The sequence below is a fragment of the Colias philodice genome, chromosome 13 (genome assembly GCF_061535455.1).
Source record: "Colias philodice isolate Cphi_HAF_F1 chromosome 13, ilColPhil1 Martin Lab GWU primary, whole genome shotgun sequence".
NCBI classification, from domain to species: domain Eukaryota; kingdom Metazoa; phylum Arthropoda; class Insecta; order Lepidoptera; family Pieridae; genus Colias; species Colias philodice.
The window spans coordinates 1292936-1311031 of record NC_143098.1 but is presented as its reverse complement, the minus strand read 5'-3'; the positions used below and the strand labels follow the sequence as shown (position 1 = coordinate 1311031).

Sequence of the window (18096 nt, the reverse complement as noted above, 5' to 3'; positions counted from 1 at the left end):
AATAGTAGAGAAGAGGAGATCGAACTTCGTGTCCAAAACACTTTGCGGTGTAACGCAGGCCTACACAAGATACTTGTGTCCAAACTATTAAGCAGACGTACAAAGTTCCGAATATACAAAACTGTGATAAGGCCGATACTTATGTACGGCTGCGAAACCTGGACGCTCACCCAAAAGGAAGAAATGAAACTCCTCGTAACGGAACGCAAAGTACTCCGAAAAATACTAGGCCCGATCCGCTCAGGTGACGACAGTTGGAGAGTGAGAACAAATAAGGAGCTAGAGACACTTTTCGACGAACCGAACATCTTAGGAGAGGTGAAAGCGCACAGGCTACGATGGTTAGGCCACGTAATGCGAATGGAAGATGATCGTGCTGCTAAGCGGGCTTACTTGGGACGTCCTTCAGGCCGCCGGCCAGTTGGCCGCCCTAAGTATCGCTGGGCAGACCAAGTAACCAACGATCTAGTGGCAATGCACAGAAGAGACTGGGAAAACATCGCTCCGTGCCGGGATAAGTGGCGTCTCTTGCTGTCGGAGGCCAAGACCCACTTTGGGGTCACCGCGCCAGATAGTAAGTAAGTAAATCATCATGTTAATTCAATTTTTGCACTCACCAAATTTAGATTTAAAATTTTCGATTGAAGCCTTCTGAATAATAAAATGAAATTTTCAGGGTAGCTACCTGATAGATAGAGCAAGTTTTTAAAAGCAAAACGGAAAACTTTTTTTATGTGATTTTATTTTTTTACGGGCCCTTGAAGTGGTGAACATACTGGGTAATTTTATCTTTCTTGGCATTTAATTCTTTTTTTTATTCCATTCAAAGATCTAACGATAGTAAATGTTACCATGCTGAATTGGCCAATCTTTCAGCTTAGCACACAAAAAAAATCAAGCATCTTCCGCAATAATTGACGTCACCATGAGTGAAAATCTCATCGTACTCGGCGATAGGTGAAAAATTTAAAAAAAACGTCATAACTCCAAAAATACGAAAAATCGCATAACATACATGGGGGTGTTTCGGATAGCCCTTTAGGTCATCTACCTCCCAGCTTCAGTATATCACTACTTTCTGGGACACCCTGTATTTTAACTCCTTTCCTCGCCTTCCTTATTTGTTAGAAACTATATTTTGATAAAGGAAATATTTCTAAAATAGATTTGAAGTTTTATTCTGAACTACTTAAATTTCAGCTCAGTTAGTCAAGTCTCACTAAAGTCGGAATAACTTTGGAACAAGCTATTCCTAGACTAGTAATTAAGAATTTAACATCAATGTTTGTTAATTATACACAGATCTATTTAGAGTTTCTGTAGTGTTTAGCAGAATACAAGAATATATAGAAATATCAATATTATTTATTTTTGTACACGAGTAGTTTTATTTCCCGACTCAATAGTCGGGAAATAAAAATAAAAAAATTTTTCTACCATTTCTCTAGATGTTTTTAAACAATTTCATCCAATACTTTTTAAACCTTAGGTAAGTACTTACTTGTATAATTATTCAAATAGACTATTTTTGAATGTTTATTGCTTAAATACAAAACTACTCGTCCGATGTAAAATATTCTTTCATTATCATAAAGCTATTCTGGTCCTTTGAGACAAATTAAGCTTTTTTGTCCCTAGCTAGTAAAATATTTTGACCGCCTCCTTGGTACAGTGATTGACGCGTGAGCGTAGCACCGAGGGGCCTGGGTTCGATTCCCGGTTGAGACGAATAAAAAAACTGTCTTGGTCTGGCAGGATACAGAAGGCTGATCACCAACGTCCCTAAAGAAAATCGATGATTGAAACAGATGTATGCATAATGCATCTGCCCCTTACCCCACTAGGGGACATTGGACTTCACTTAAAGTAGGATATTATTTCCCAACGATTTTAGGTCAGCAATATCAAAGCCCTACTTTTAATCTTGTTAACTTCACTTTAACTTCTAATTACTTATTATGAACTTAAAGTTTACGGCAGTTTTCCTCACTTAGCAAATTATCCCTAACAGCCGATAATTTCCATTTAAAATATCTATTGTATCCATTATATTGTAATAAGTTTGTTCTATCTAGATGCCTTGATATATAATCATGCCATAACTTCGTTGTTAAAAACGATTAAAACATTTAAAACTATTTAAACCAGCTGTTAATGAATAAACTTTCTTCTAACTTCTAATAAAAGTAGTCTGTTTGACTCTGGAGCTTCACATTTTATTTTCTCATTTCATTCAAATCGTAGTGTAGCTTAGCCTTTAACATCATCATAATAATCATTATCAGCACTTGTTTGTCTGTTTGTCCACTGCTGGACGAAGGCCTCTTCCAATGCACGCCACTGAGCCCGGTCGACGGCCCTCTGCCGCCAATTGTGCCTTTAACATAAAAATAACTGCGTTAAAAACAACCGACTTCAAAAACGGAAAAGAAAAAAAATAAAAATTATTTCATATTATTAATTACTACATAATTATTATTTAGATGCGCTATTTATTAAAAAGGTATGATGTTGGTGCACGGGCTTAATACTAAAAAATAAAAAAATAAAATAAAAATTATTTGATATTATTAATTACTACATAATTATTATTTAGATGCGCTATTTATTAAAAAGGTATGATGTTGGTGCACGGGCTTAATACTAAAAAATAAAAAAATAAAATAAAAATTATTTGATATTATTAATTACTACATAATTATTATTTAGATGCGCTATTTATTAAAAAGGTATGATGTCGGTGCACGGGCTTAATACTATCTAAGTGCTTAGTGCTTGGCTCGGTGTACATACATAAAAAAAACATACCGGCCGAATTGATAACCTCCTCCTTTTTTTTGAAGTCGGTTAAAAATATAACAATAGAAAAAAACAATAAAACATAAAGTATAAAATATATAACAACTGAATGCTATAAAAATCATCCTAATAAGATTACGATATTCGCAATAACAATGCGAATGCTATCTAAATTGTATTTTAAATATAGTTACACATAAAACGTTCAGACTTCAGAATCAAGGATGAAATATTGTCCTCTGGGTTGCTGTCAGATGATGTTATCTTTTAGCTTTGTGAAGATATTTAATCAAAAGATTTACATCTCAACGGTAATGAGGTTTAGATTTATGTTTATAGCTAATTTTAAGAATTGTCTAGGAATTGCAATAAACAATTTCATAATAAAAAAAGAGCGTGTGTGTGTGTAAGGTCACATCTATATACTTTACCATAAGGCAAAATCAAAAGAGGTAAAAAAAAATTGCAATAACTAAACGTTACATGTATAGTTAACTAGCTTTCCACCCGCGGCATCGCCTGCGTTTTCAAAGAAAAACCCCCATAGTTCCCGTTCCCATGGGATTTCCGGGATAAAACCTATCCTATATGTTTATCCAAGTTAATTTAATATTAATTTAATTGTAATCGGTTCAGTAAGATTTGCGTGAAAGAGTAACAAACACACACACACACACACATCCTCACAAACTTTCGCATTTATAATATTAGTAGGATTCAGTATTGTCTAATGTAAGATGCAATTGATTTCTTCCTTTTGGACTTCTCAAACGTACAAATACTTTTATTTTTCTAAAAATCTAATCGGGCATTGCTGTTGGAAGAACTAGAACTATTTTATTTGCAACTAAAGAATCCCAACATCTTTTAATTGAGTTTACTATAAATTATCTTGTCTAAAGTCTAAACTTTAGACTTACGCTTTAGAGACTCTAAAGTCTAAACCGTAAGTTCTAACGATGCTCTAAATTCTATTATCAGCAGCAGCATAAGTTCAAAAATAACTTTTCTGCTCTAAAACTGAGAAACAATAGGGTTAACTAGAGTGAAGTCTAGAGAGACAAATCGGATTTTTCGTAGCTTTTCGAGTAATTGCCGCCTTCATTTTTGAACGCTGTTTTGGCTGTTCAGATATGCCACATCCATGTTTCGGTTTGAGTTTCCAAAGTCTTTACTAATTGCTATCTCCATAAATAACAAGATTAAAGTAATAGCCATATAATAAAATTAAAGAGTAACAAACAGACACACTTTCGCATTTATAATAATATATGAAAGCATATATTTATTCGGTAAATACTTGATTTTCCTTTGATTCTTACATTTAATTTGTTCAGGATGTTCACCATGAATATTATGTAAACAATAACAACTTCACCACATTTTAAATTAATTTGAAATTTTCTCAAATAACAAACTGCCATTATTATTCAACTGAAATAAAATCATGTGTCGCATAAGTATGTACTGCCGAATGGTTATTTCGATTTTGATGAAGTTTTGTACATTGTAGAAAAATTAAGAGATAAAAATAACCATGCAATTAATACTTTACATTAATTAAATATAATATACCTATTAAACATTTCTACGTACACATTGATTACCCTTTACAATTTGTACTGCAAACAAAAATAACAAACAGCTACAGTATTTATTTAATCGCAATGGCGAGTTCTAATTAGGTAATTAGCGATATACATTATACCGTTTTTATTTAATTGTAAAGTTTTCCGAGCAGTGGTAATCAATGTACATTAAAAGAGATATTTTTAAGCTATTGCATAGCTTCTATCGCGAGCCTTGAGCGCAGCGACCGAATGTAAAAATTCCGTAACGAAAAAACCTAACGCCCCTCACACCAACCGGCACAGTGATGATATGCAATAGCTTTACCGCGGCAGTCCTCGAGTGTCACACGTATTTTTTTTAAGTTACACATTAAAAATAATATGTAGTTTAAAAAAACTAAAAAACACGCTTTTCAAAAAAAACCGAACTAAAAAATAGAAAATTTTATCAAATTATTGTATTGTCATCGGTCCTCAATAAATCTACAAAGTTTGAACGAAATCTGGCCGTTTAAAGTGGGTCAAAATCGCGCCCAAAGAAGTCGGTTACAAACAGGTGAAGCTAATATAAAGCGTGTAATAAAGCGTGTAATAATAATATAAAGCGTGTAATAATAATGAGTGGCTTTTAGACATACACAATAATGCGTATGTTTTTTTTAGCTCTAGGTAACGGATCCGATTTGGTTTTTGAGTTTTTTGAATTGAAATATTATTTTTCAAGTACCTAAGTTCTTATCAAGCTGTAACCTCAAGCCTTGCTCGTATGTTCTATTTTCCCAAAAAAATTCAAACGTTAAAACACCATTACTCTTTTTACAGAGTCGGTTAAAGAAATAGGCCATCAAGTAGACCCTACCTTCATATGTTATAATGGAATAGGCCCGGGGACTTATTTGCATATGATGTTAAACTTTCTTGTTAAGTCGGCCTTTGACAAAGATCCCTTTAATCAAGCGAGTTACAAAGTTGTAAGCCAGTTTGAATTTCTTTTACATGTAACTTAATATATGTAATGGTATCTTTATTGACGACGCGGTTGGCGCAGTGGTAAAGTAACTGCCTACTGAGCCGACGGTCCCGGGTTCGATCCCCGGTCAGGGCAAATATTTGTGTGATGAACTCAATTATTTGTTCTTGGGTCTGGGTGTTATTATCTATATATGTATTTATTAAATATTATATTTATCGTCGCCTAGTACCCACAACACAAGCCTTAATTGAGCTTACTGTGGGACTAGGTCGATTTGTGTAATAATGTCCTATAATATTTATTTATTTATTTATTTATTTATTATTTATTTATAAGTTACTATAGGTTACGCGTAGTCAAAGGAAATTCCTTTGGTATTGAGATGTTAAAAAGTAGACTATGTCACTCTCTAGCCTTTTAACTATATCCAAACACAAAATTATTTGCGACGTATCCGTTGCGACGTAAAAGAAAGACAAACAAACACATATTCTAGTGAATAATATTTAATTAATGATATTAATAAATTACATTTTAAAAATATTTGACGGTATAAAGCAATTCATAGACTATCTATATCTATTATATAATAAAATATCTTGTTCCCACGACACAGGGAATCCTAGTATGGGAACAAGGGTTTCAACTTCTATGCATCTTATATTTTGGGAAATAAAGTTTATTGTTTATTGTTATTGTTATTACACTTAGTTGTTATTGAAACATATTATAATTGTATAATGATCCAAAATTAAACTAAAGTTATACTTAATAGATTAAGTAAGTCCAAACAATATTCTTTACAAATTTACTAGCAAATCTTGCTAAATATGTATTAAAGGTATTCATTCTACGAAGGTTTCGAATTCAGCTGTCATGGGAACATATTATTTTATGCGTCAGTCAATTTACCGCACAGAGCTGAATAGTATCAAATGTTATATTTCGACGAACATGTATTTGAAGTCTCGAAGGACCAGACAGTACGTAATATAATAAGTTTTCTATACGTACCTTTCATAATATTTATAGTAAGAAAATAGCGCTAACGGAGTCCATTATAAAAATATTTTTTTATCGAAACGTGAGAGGACTAAAAATAACTATATTTTTTATACATGGGTTTAGATTATTCATAAAAGTAGATACAATTATTTAGTAATAATTAACTACTAATTAAATTGCTTATAAAGTTTCAAATGGAAATTGTGTGCATAAAACATAAAAAAACCAGCTTGAGTGTCGAGCACACGTTTCCGAAGTGAAACTTCTTTGGCAAGATCTATCCATCCATCCATTCAGCACGGATAAGTCCACTGTTGGACGTACCCCATACTGTGCCACAGTTGCCGATTTTTGGCTTTGCTTAACTATCTGCGCCCAGCTATCTTAACTATAATATCATCCGACCATCTAGTGGGAGGGCGTCCAACAGTGCACCGTCCGGTTTTTGGTCGCCATTCAAGGACCTGTATTCCCCAACGAGCGTCGGTCCTGAAGGCTATGTGGCCTGCCCACTGCCATTTTAGTTTGGAGATTCTGAGAGCAATGTCGGTTACCTTCGTTCGTCTGCGAATTTCTGTATTGCGGATTCACGCAGAGAAATTCAGATCATTGCTCTCTCCATAGCTCGTTGGGTCACTCTTAATTTGGTAATGGCAAGATTCAAAGATACCAAAATCGACGGCTTTTCACTTTAAAAAGATTTTTAACATATTGTTTAGCTTTCTCTATACGTATTACATAATAGTTTCTACGGGCTGTTTACAGCGTTCGGGAAGCTTGCCAAAATAAAACCATTTCTTTTATTATTACTTTATTTAAAGCCCATTATGGATTGCGAAACCAAAATCTCGTTTTGGATAATATAACTTTATAGTTGTGGATTCCGGCATTTACGGAGTAAGTATTTATTATATCGCTACTATATGAAGTATTTAAATACCTATACTAACATTATTTTATATCCGAAGAAGAAGAAGAGTTTCTTTGTTTGCTTGAACGCTTTAATCTCAGGAACCTCGAAATTTTTTTTCACTACTAATTGTGAATCTTCCTATCTTAACTCACTAAGGAACTTAGGACTAGACTAAAGGCTATATATATCATTACACTCCAATCAAGACAGCTAGTTATTTAAAATTAACACGTTTTTGTTTTATTTTTGTTAAAAAGTACTATATAATTACTACAATATTATTATATGTATTTAAATTATACTAAATAGGTAAATTATACTATAGGTTTCGCTGTTCAAATTTTTTCTACTCAAGAGATGATGGCCATCAATTAGTTAAAACAAGGTTAGAAATAAAAACATTTTTATCTATAGGAGCTCAAGCGACACAAGCTGACAAACATAAAAACAAATTTATTAGTACTAAATAACTTGATATTTATAGATCGTTAAAGTCTCAAGGAAACATTGAGTGTGTTTGTTTAGTTTCCGTCTCAATAACAATATTGGATACGATTATTTTGTTTTATGTTAGACTAGTTTTGCCCGCGACTTCGGCTGAGTTGAAATATACAAGTAGGATACTCTTACATACATACTATATTACATTTAAAGCTATTGAAAGTCCCGTCAGAATCTGTAGACCGAAGATCGCTTGAACTCTTCCATTGATAAGCTGTAGCTGGAACAAACAGACAGACAGACCGACAAAAATTGTAAAAAAATGTTATTTGGTAAAAAGCTGTCATTTCGCTATTACAGTCTCCAATTTTTTCAGTTAGTTGTATAGATAGATTACAATAGAGGCGGCATTATGACGACTCTAGTGAAAATACCCACGATCGAGTTTTTCCTGAATCATTAGTTCATAAAAAGTATTTATTGCTGAACTAGGATTGTTAACAGCTGATCATTATTTCTAGTCTGCTAAATATTACATACAATTTTGGTAATTGTAATTGTAATGTTTGGTATTATTTTATGTTATATAATGTTAATAATTTAGTTTTTTACACATTATTGGGTTACTAGATTTCCGCCCGCGGCTTCTCCCGCGACATACATACAGCTGGAAGCGATGTTTACTTATCGACTACGTATACTTTAAGTACTTATGTACTAAAATACTAGTAAAACACAGATTTTTTTAGTTTTATTTCTAAAAAATATACCAAAACATTCAAAATTCTTTTAAAAAGATTAACATTTCCAATCTATTGAGCAAATATTAATGAAATGTTTTACATTCTTCGTTATTAATTGAACACAACAGCAACTTGAATAAAATTAAGCTCTTTGAAATTTGCCATCAAAATAGAGTTCGTTTTGGTAAGTCCTTTGAAATAAGCAAAAGGACAAAATATTATTGTTTGAATATGATTATTGTGTTTTACGAGAGCCGTGAATAGACAAATCAAATATAATCTACATCTATACTAATATTATAAAGGTGAAGAGTTTGTTTGTTTGTTTGAACGCGCTAATCTCAGTAACTACTGGTGCGAATTGAAAAATTATTTCTGTGTTAGATAGCCCGTTTTAGCCAAATTGAACCGCAGCAAAAGGACGATACATCATACACAAGAAAAAAAGAGCGTATTTTTCGAGCAGACGAGTCAGAAGTGAAACTTCTTTGGCAAGATTCAAAGACACTAAAATCGTCGCTTTACCCCATGTCGTGACGGTATTGCCATGACGCGACATTGAAATTTTACTCTCAACGCGCCTAAAGAGGTTTCAATTCAAAACAACATGCATTATTTATTTCCAATAAAGGAGAAAATAAAGATTTTCCACAGAAACCACATTGGTATTGTTCTTTGGTTTGAGCTTCACAATTAATATCACTATTTATATGTTTGTTTAGGTCGCTATGTTTGTATAGGATACGGTTTCAAGGAATAAGTTTATGCTTTCATAGGAACTCTATGGGGATATACCTGTTTGAACAATGCTTTTTTACTAAGGTCTAAAACTGTATACATATTTCTATACAAGTGTTGTCTGCAGCTTCGTCCGAGTGGTCAAAATATATTTTCTCGGTATATTTTTTTTCAAAATCTTAATGTTAGCGGATGCCTAGTGCCTAAGACGCGCCCGCGCAGTCAACGAAAAACCCGCATAGTTCCCGTTCCAGTGGGATTTCCGGGATAAAACCTATCCTATGTCCCGGGGTAAAAAGTAGCCTATGCCCTTTCGAGGGTCTCAAAATATCTCTATACCAAATTTCATGCAAATTGGTTCAGTAGTTAAGGCGTGATTGAGTAACAGACAGACAGACAGAGTTACTTTCGCATTTATAATATTAGTATGGATAACAACGGCAATACAAATACACTCGGTTCACTATCCGTTTTGACCTCAACCATAGTTGTCGATTCAACAACATTTAAAGACCGTTAAACTTTAAAGACCTACGCTTTGCGGTCACTATAAATGCCCATTTCATGAAATTCCTGCTGTGGTTCCTATGAAAACGTTCATGACATACATTTGTCGCAATTATAGAAACACCACAGGGCAAAATTCGTACCACTAGAATAATTATACTGTCATAGTGCATAACCACCTACACAATTATCTACTTATTAATTTAACTCTTTAATAGTTCTACAAAATATGAAACCTTAGAACTACTTACAGATAGTACTACAGAGAACAACTATTTTGGCGGCCTTATCACTTAATAGTGATCTCTTCCAGGCAACCACGGTAAAAGGTAAACAAGCAAAAATGACACTATTGGCGGGACGAGGACATAATATATATATATCCACCTATAGTAGATAAATACCTGTAATATGCTCATCTTCTCGATTTTAGTGCAATTAATTTTGATCTTTATCGTAAGCATATTTCTTAAACATAGGTTTTGTAAAATTTATGTATACACGCAGTAGGCTATTCAATCGTGAATACATTCACACTTTCATTTAGAAGGTCGTTTTCGTATGAAAATTCAGATTTCTAAAAAATATGTTCTTATTTCAATGACGCATGTCCTAGTATCATTCTCTTTAGTGATTCTATACAACTTATTTTTGTATACCGTGTACTTAAATTACATAAAATCGGAGCGAGTACGAAGATTTTCTGAAGGATGTTGGAAAATAAGATCAAAGGTACTTGTTAGTAAAAATGAAATACTAGAGCAGAAACTTGCTTTAAAAAGTGTAAGGTTTCTTACGTACATCATTAAATAGTGTCAAGATCACTAACAAAATAAAAAAAATAATAATAATAATAACGAACGTTTTGTCGAATATCCTACGAAATATGAATAAATTCTGTAACTTCTATAGTTATCAGCTATCTTACAAAAATAAATTATTTTATTTGGAATGACTTGAAAAAGAGTGATTTGAATTTAAAATGAGTATTTGCTCCAACTTTTTCTACATTACATTAAGTTGCATGCGACTTTTCTAGTCTTGGTAATTTACAGTTTCTATTTGACTTTAGTTTCGATAAAACTTTCTCATTATCAAGATGAGTCTGTTTAATTAAAACCGCTTTTACTTTAATAACTCTTTCTCTGTGGACTTTAACCAGCTGTGTTGACTGTTGTTAATCTTTTTTGTAAGTCCAGTAATATTTAATAAATTAACAATAAAAATTACAAAACATACAATAAGTAAACGATATTGACAATTATTGTAAACTTTTACATGTGTGTGAATGGTATTTTTTTTCAGCTACCACCAAAAAATAATAAAAAAAATGTGTGCTTGTATTAGTGTACACACGTAAGAAGTGAAACTTCTTTATGACCTTATTTTTCTAAAAAAAAATTACTATTTTATGCAACTTTACAGAAATATGTCGAATCACGCGTGGTAGGGATAAGAAAAAGATGGCGCGTAACGGAAAAATGTTACACTAAATTTTTTGTCCAACCCCTATAAAGAAGTTTCACTTCAAAAAAAAATTTCAAATGCTTTCGGATAAGTATTATTGTAATAAAAAAGAAGCATATAATACAAAATGGTTTCATTTTAGTACATAATATATTAAAAAAATGTAAACAAAAGCCCCGAAAATCTAAATCAAGGTTGAAAATATGCCACAGTATTTACATTTTTTCCCTTCTTGCCTTCAAAGAGACTGTATAATTAATTACATAGGGTTTTGGGTTACACGACTTGTACTAGAACATTTTTTAAAACCCGTTTTTAAGGTGATGAATTAATTTTTCTAACATTTACGGCCCTTTTTAAACCTTCGTAATTTTTATATTATTAAAGTTGTCGTGATGAAAATTCTTGACAAGAAAGTTCAATAGTAACACAATACGTCTACCGTTTTAGAAACATGATTCCATGATATTTTCTCGATAGAAAAAAAATACAAAGTTCTCATTGTTATTTTTTTATAATCTCTGGCATCTTCAAAATAACAAACGTAAAGTTACGACTTTTTGGATATTAACTATAAAATATACAACCTATACGTCTACCGATTTAGAATTTTGAAATATGCGATGGTTTTGAAATAAACAAGAAATACTTGAAATTAGCGCGCGACCAGCCAATATAGCGAGAGCCGCCCTGTACCTTCCTACCCCGATCGCTGCACGAGTCATTCCCGCTACGGCCGTCACACGGGGAACTTGTGTCGCTCGCGCAATCGTAAAAAAGGGTGACAACACGATAAGACAAAATGAGACAAATGGGGACAATAAAGAAAATAAGAACAAGAAACATAAAGGTTGGAGGAAAAAGAATGCTTACAATTGGAACAAATTAATGAAGTAAGTTGGTTTTATTTTAAATTTGATGATAATTGTATTATAGACGATGTTTGATATGTACCCCTGTTTTAAGTACATAACGAATGTGTAAGATTTTTTCATTTATAGCATAGATAATCTTTTCAGAAATCCGGAATCCAGAAGGAAAATAAACCCACTGATTGTTCACAATGTGAACCCACTCCTTCGTAAGTACCTTTATTCAGTCAAAAATGTATGTTATCAACGTTCTACTGGTTTTATCGCATGATTCCATTTTTAGCAAAAAGCAACAAAGTGCAAAGAAATAAAAAATCATGGTGAACTTAGTGGAAGTATGGTGGACATAATATGGAACAGGAGCTCATTGGAGTAGTATTATATTTAAAAAAAATACGAAAAAGTTTCAAGAATTACATTTCTTAGTAGGTGGTAGATAAGTATGTTGTATAAAGAATTTGATGTTGATATTTATTTCATTTATACTTACTACACCTGTGCGGGAAATTGCTTAGTACTAAAACAGGTTTATATTCATATTTACATAGTAATGTGAGTTTTCATTTCGAAAAATAATATGTATTAGCTAATATTATGTATTTTTGTTGTAAACTTAATTTAATGTTTATAATACATTATTATTGGTATAAATAAGCCAGTGTTCGTCTCACATTGCTGTACCTGCCTACCTACCCTACCAGGGCCTAACTTTGTTCTGGCTATTTTATTTTGACTATTTGTAATGAATAATTACAATTATAATAGAGTGCAAAAAATAAATACATGCGTCAATATATTTTGTGTTTTTTTTTAAACAATTTTTTTATTTAAAAAAATATCATTCCGACTGCGGCTTTGCCCGCGTGGAATTAGGTTATATCGTGAATCCTGTTTTATCCCACAGAAGTGTTCAGTTCGGATAAAAAGTATCCTATGTGTAAATCCAGGCAATTAGCTATATTTTATCAAAATTGGTAATGTAGTCTTGACGTGATTAAGTAACAACTAACAAAAAAATATACAAATTAACATCCAAAGTTTCGCATCAGTTTTACTGTATTAGTGATATCTTCCACTCTTGACTTTGACTGAGAAGAATTAGGGTTTATAACTTCTTTCAGAAATAGTACCTTTCATTTCTGGGCATGATGTAATATCTACGTCAGCATCAAATTCTATCTAAATCAATTCAGTAGTCCGCGTTATTGAGTACCATTTCATTTTTTCAGAGTAACAATATTTTTTGTTATTTTAAAGATTATTAATAACCTTTATTATTTTGTAATAAAGTAAACATTACGAAATAATAATTATTATTAATAATGTCTAAGTAGTTGTTGGAAAGAAGATTATTTGTTTATAAGCAAGAAAATAAAACCAATAAATCAACAATAATTGAATAAATGTATAACAATATTATAACTGTATGACGACTCCATACATGTTTGTCCCGAGTCGGCCAGCGGCAGCGCGGCGAGTTTGCAAGAATGACTTCGCGCACACCCGCGTTCGCGATAGCGAGCTATTAGACTCCGCCCGCCAAGCAGTGGATTTTTTTTTGTGTATCGTCTTAACATGCCTTGAATATTCAATACTATGTAACGGATAACTTAATTTTGTTGGGATACCTATAACCATATATGTAGTATAAATTTACTTGCTCGCTTTGGCTTTACTTGTTGTAAATCGTGTAGGTATCAAAAGTATTATAATACAGGTTTAAGTATTATAATCATGCTTAATAGTATTATAATTAGGAAAAAGTTTCGTAGGTATATCATGTTGGTATCTTTAAATTACGTTAATACATAAATGTATAAAAATAGAATTTACCTACGTGCTAAAAACCCATATTTTTCTCACTAATTACTGAAAAATTATATCCAAATGAAGTGCGGGTAAAATTTTGCTCTAGTTAAAAAGTTTTAATCTCAGTAGCGATGTTACGTAGAGGCGGGATTAACTGGAGAATCCATTAGTGGAACAGATTTAATGTCCTTGCTGCGATTACCATTAAATTCTCGAAGTTTTAAAATTATAACACTTTCATGGGTATCGTTAATCTGTTGATCTATAAATTAGACAACATTGTAAGAGTTTATTATCTTTGTAATATTGGCAAAATCCCCATGAAATAAAAGGAAATTATATTAAGTACTAAATAATAAGAGTATAGTAAAACCTAAGAATATTATTCTTCCTATAATCAAATAGTATAAATCACACAGACAGACAGACTGTCCTACCTTCACGCAAATATTCAAACCCTTGCAGTTTTTAAATTTTTTGGGAAAATTTCTTGAGTTTTTCTTTCAGAAGGTCCTTCCCTGACAATAACGAACACATCAAAGTAAGAATTATCGGAATCGGTCTAGCGATTCACGCGTGATGACGTGACCAAGGGAAATAGGGATTCATCTTAATATATATAAATCTCGTGTCACTATGTTTGTCCTCAATGGACTCCTCCGACCACTTAACCGATTATGATAAAATTCGCACACCATGTGTAGTTCGATCCAACTTGAGAGATAGGATAGTTTAAACATGTAGGTACCACGGGCGAAGACGGGGCGGACCACTAGTTTTTATATATAGAGATAATTATAACTCCCTCTGATAATCCGTTAGATAAATAATGCTTCATAAATAAACACGGGGAACTCTAAGCTTATAAATGATAATGAACGCAGAATTATGCGGAGTCAAGTATTATTACGATTTAAGTGGATTTCCTGCATGTAATTAAATTATGGAATACTTCATTCAATGAATTCAAGTGCTTTTCCTGGTATATAAATGCAAAGATGGATATAGAATATTAATTATATGCTTAAAAACATACCTATTTCTTCTCAATTAATCTATACTATATATTATGAAGCTGAAGAGTTTGTTTACGGTTAAAGACATTTATTTCTCAAAAAGATTACATTTCAATCACTTACAGACAAATAATAATAAAAATTATAAACATGTTTGCTCGCTTAACGTTGTACGTAGTAAGTAGTTTGTTAACACAAAAAGCCTTAGCCTTCCTCAATAAATGGGCTATCTACAACCGAAAGAATTTTTCAAATCAGGCCAGCAGTTCCTGAGATTAGCGCGTTCAAACAAACAAACTCTTCAGTTTTATAATATTAGTATAAATTTACGAATTTAATTTAACTGTTACCAAAGTCTTAAATTACTAAGATAACAAACTATTCATATTTATCATATTAAAAAGCATACCCTAATGGAATTTAAATCATCTTTGGCTCTACCAGTCACTAGATAAATGAAAACTTTCAGATTGTTAAAATCAGATTGTAGAACTAGTCGGTGCCAATAGCTTCGCCTTAATTAAAAAAGTTGTTAAAGCGAAGTGCTATCAGGAGAGTCCAGCAGTAATGAAAGCTAGGAAGGTACGAGTTTGTTCCAATTTCTTTGGAGTTTTAAAGTTTGGATGATCATTTGTATGGTATGAAAAAGTAGATGTATGGAAGATTAAGTTAAAGTTTTTTTTTTAATCTTTTTAATCTTGGTTTACTTCTGTTTCCAATGTACAACCAACATCAGGAATCGAAGTTATGCATTGCGGTGTAATCAAAAAGAATAGTAAAATTTTCATAAGTTTAACTCTACAATCCCTACTAATATCTGTAAGTAACTCTGTCTCTCAGTCTGTCTCTTCGTGCTTATTTGGAAGAATCGTTTTGGATGAATCTTGGTGTAAAAATAGTTTGAGAAAGGACCAAAGATAGGTTTTATACCGGAAATCTCACGAGAACGGAAACTATTTGACTTTTTTTAGACGCGAGCAAAGCCACGGGCGTAAAGCGTATTACATAAAAGTAATAAACCTACCTGAAAATATACCAAAAAACGAACTTAACATCCCTTAAATTCAAAGGACTCTTTTACCACAAACTCAGTTCGTTTTTCCGAGTTTTATAAAACTTTTTATCCCAGTTAATAAACTTGGAAAGTTCGCAAATTAATTTGTACCTACTGAATATGAATTTCCCTTTTTCTTCCTACTAATATTATAAATTCGAAAGTTTGTGAGGATGTGTGTGTTTGTTACTCTTTCACGCAAATACTACTGAACCGATTACAATGTAATTTAGCACACATATAGAGAGTAACTTGGATTAACACATAGGATAGGTTTTATCCCTGAAATCCTACGGGAACGGGAACTATGCGAATGTTTCTTTGAAAACGCGGGCGAATCCGCGGGCGGAATGCTAGTTTACAATAAGTATGTGATATTAGGTTTCATTTGTATAACTTTTTGAGCAATATACGTGCTCGGAATTTTTTTGTTTGTAACTAATAATAAGTTTGATAATCAAGGAATATTTTGTGGTTGTTATGGAGGAATTTTTTCCTGTTTGTTATATTGTTGGTAATTGAATACGTTTCCAGTTACAGTCTTTTTGTCGGTTACGTAATTTCTGGATGTCTACTGTAGCTATATCAGATAATATATTGAAGTAGTGTAAACTGAATTGTGTGTGATATAACCGTGTAAATTGTAGTGTGTTCCTGTAATTGTGAAAATTGAATTGTGTGTACATTTAAATAATTAGATTAATTAACTTTCTTTTTTAATATTTGCACACTCAATCGATGGGTAGAATGTATTAGCCACATAATATTGTAATTAATACATCTATAATTTGTAACTACATTCTTGCAAATAAATAGAATTTGAATTAAATATTCACCAATCTGTTAAATAGGCTATCAGTGACTTAATCAGTGGTGATATATTTCTCTCTCGTCACGACATCTTTACGTCAAATTTAAAGCAAATTTTGTTTATCTTACCTTCATTTTTATTAGTTTACTAGCTTTCCGCCCGCGGCTTCGCCCGCGCAGTCAAAGAAAAACCCGCATAGTTCCCGTTCCCATGGGATTTCCGGGATTAAAGTAGCCTATGTCCTTTCTCGGGTATCAGAATATCTCTATACCAAATTTCATGAAAATTGGTTCAGTAGTTTAGGCGTGATTGAGTAACAGACAGACAGACAGAGTTACTTTCGCATTTATAATATTAGTATGGATAGTAATCTCCTTATAAGTTCCAACCTAAATATATGTTGATGTATATTGCGCTATCTAACAAAAATAGAACGGCTTAGAATCTTGTTTTACTAAAAATGTATCCTTCATAATCTTAGGATTTGTGTAAACAAAAGTTATACAGTTCTTTTCATTTTTGGGACCGTAATTTCATAATTTTCACTGTCTTATGCTGAAGTATCTTTAAATACGGTTGTTTAGACAGACCATATTTTTAATTAAAATAATAAAACTTTACATTTATAATAATTATTGTAAATAATATAGAAACTAATACAACTTAAAAATTTTAATAACCTAACCGCCAAATAATCACTACATAGTATAAAACTCTGTCCCTATGTCCCTATGTATGCTTAAATCTTAAATCTTTTGATGCGGTTTTTTTAATAGATAGAGTGATTCAAGAGAAGGTTTTAGTATATAATTTATTATGTTTTAGACAAAGCTAGTTACAATATAATTCTTTCCTCCAATATTTTATTATACTCAATAAAAAGTAGAGATTTCATAAAGTTACATAATGCCATCTTCAAACAGTTCTCATCGTCCGCGTCGTCTGTTTGTCAAAGGCTTAAACATAGGAAAGTACTCTCAACCATCAAATCAATTTAAGTAATTTGCTAACAGATCTCGGTAGATATATAATAATTAATAACTCATTATAAGTATTAAGTGAAAAATTACTTTAATTAAGTAAAAATCAGCTAATGTAGATACGCATATAAAGTGTTATATGTGGAATGTGGATTTTATTAAAAGTATGTTATAATTATATCTCTTATATATATAAAATTCTCGTGTCACAATGTTAGTCTGCATACTCCTCCGAAACGGGTGGACCGATTCTCATGAAATTTTCTGTGCATATCGGGTAAGTCTGAGAATCGGCCAACATCTATTTTTCATATGTACCACGGGCGAAGCCGGGGCGGACCGCTAGTTAATTATTTACGCTACATTTTAATTATTTTATTGTAATACAACAGCACAT

The 18096-nt window shown here is 32.2% G+C and overlaps 2 long non-coding RNA genes across 2 annotated transcripts in view; both read left to right on the top strand.

The window, feature by feature from the left end:
* The window catches only part of LOC149483177 (uncharacterized), a 132978-nt gene that overhangs the window by 10810 nt on the left and 104072 nt on the right, over nt 1–18096 (top strand). The window lies entirely within an intron of this gene.
* LOC149483180 (uncharacterized) lies at nt 11495–12793 on the top strand. The gene is made up of 3 exons (XR_016316525.1): nt 11495–12050; nt 12177–12238; nt 12313–12793. It is a non-coding gene; the product is annotated as an uncharacterized LOC149483180 (long non-coding RNA).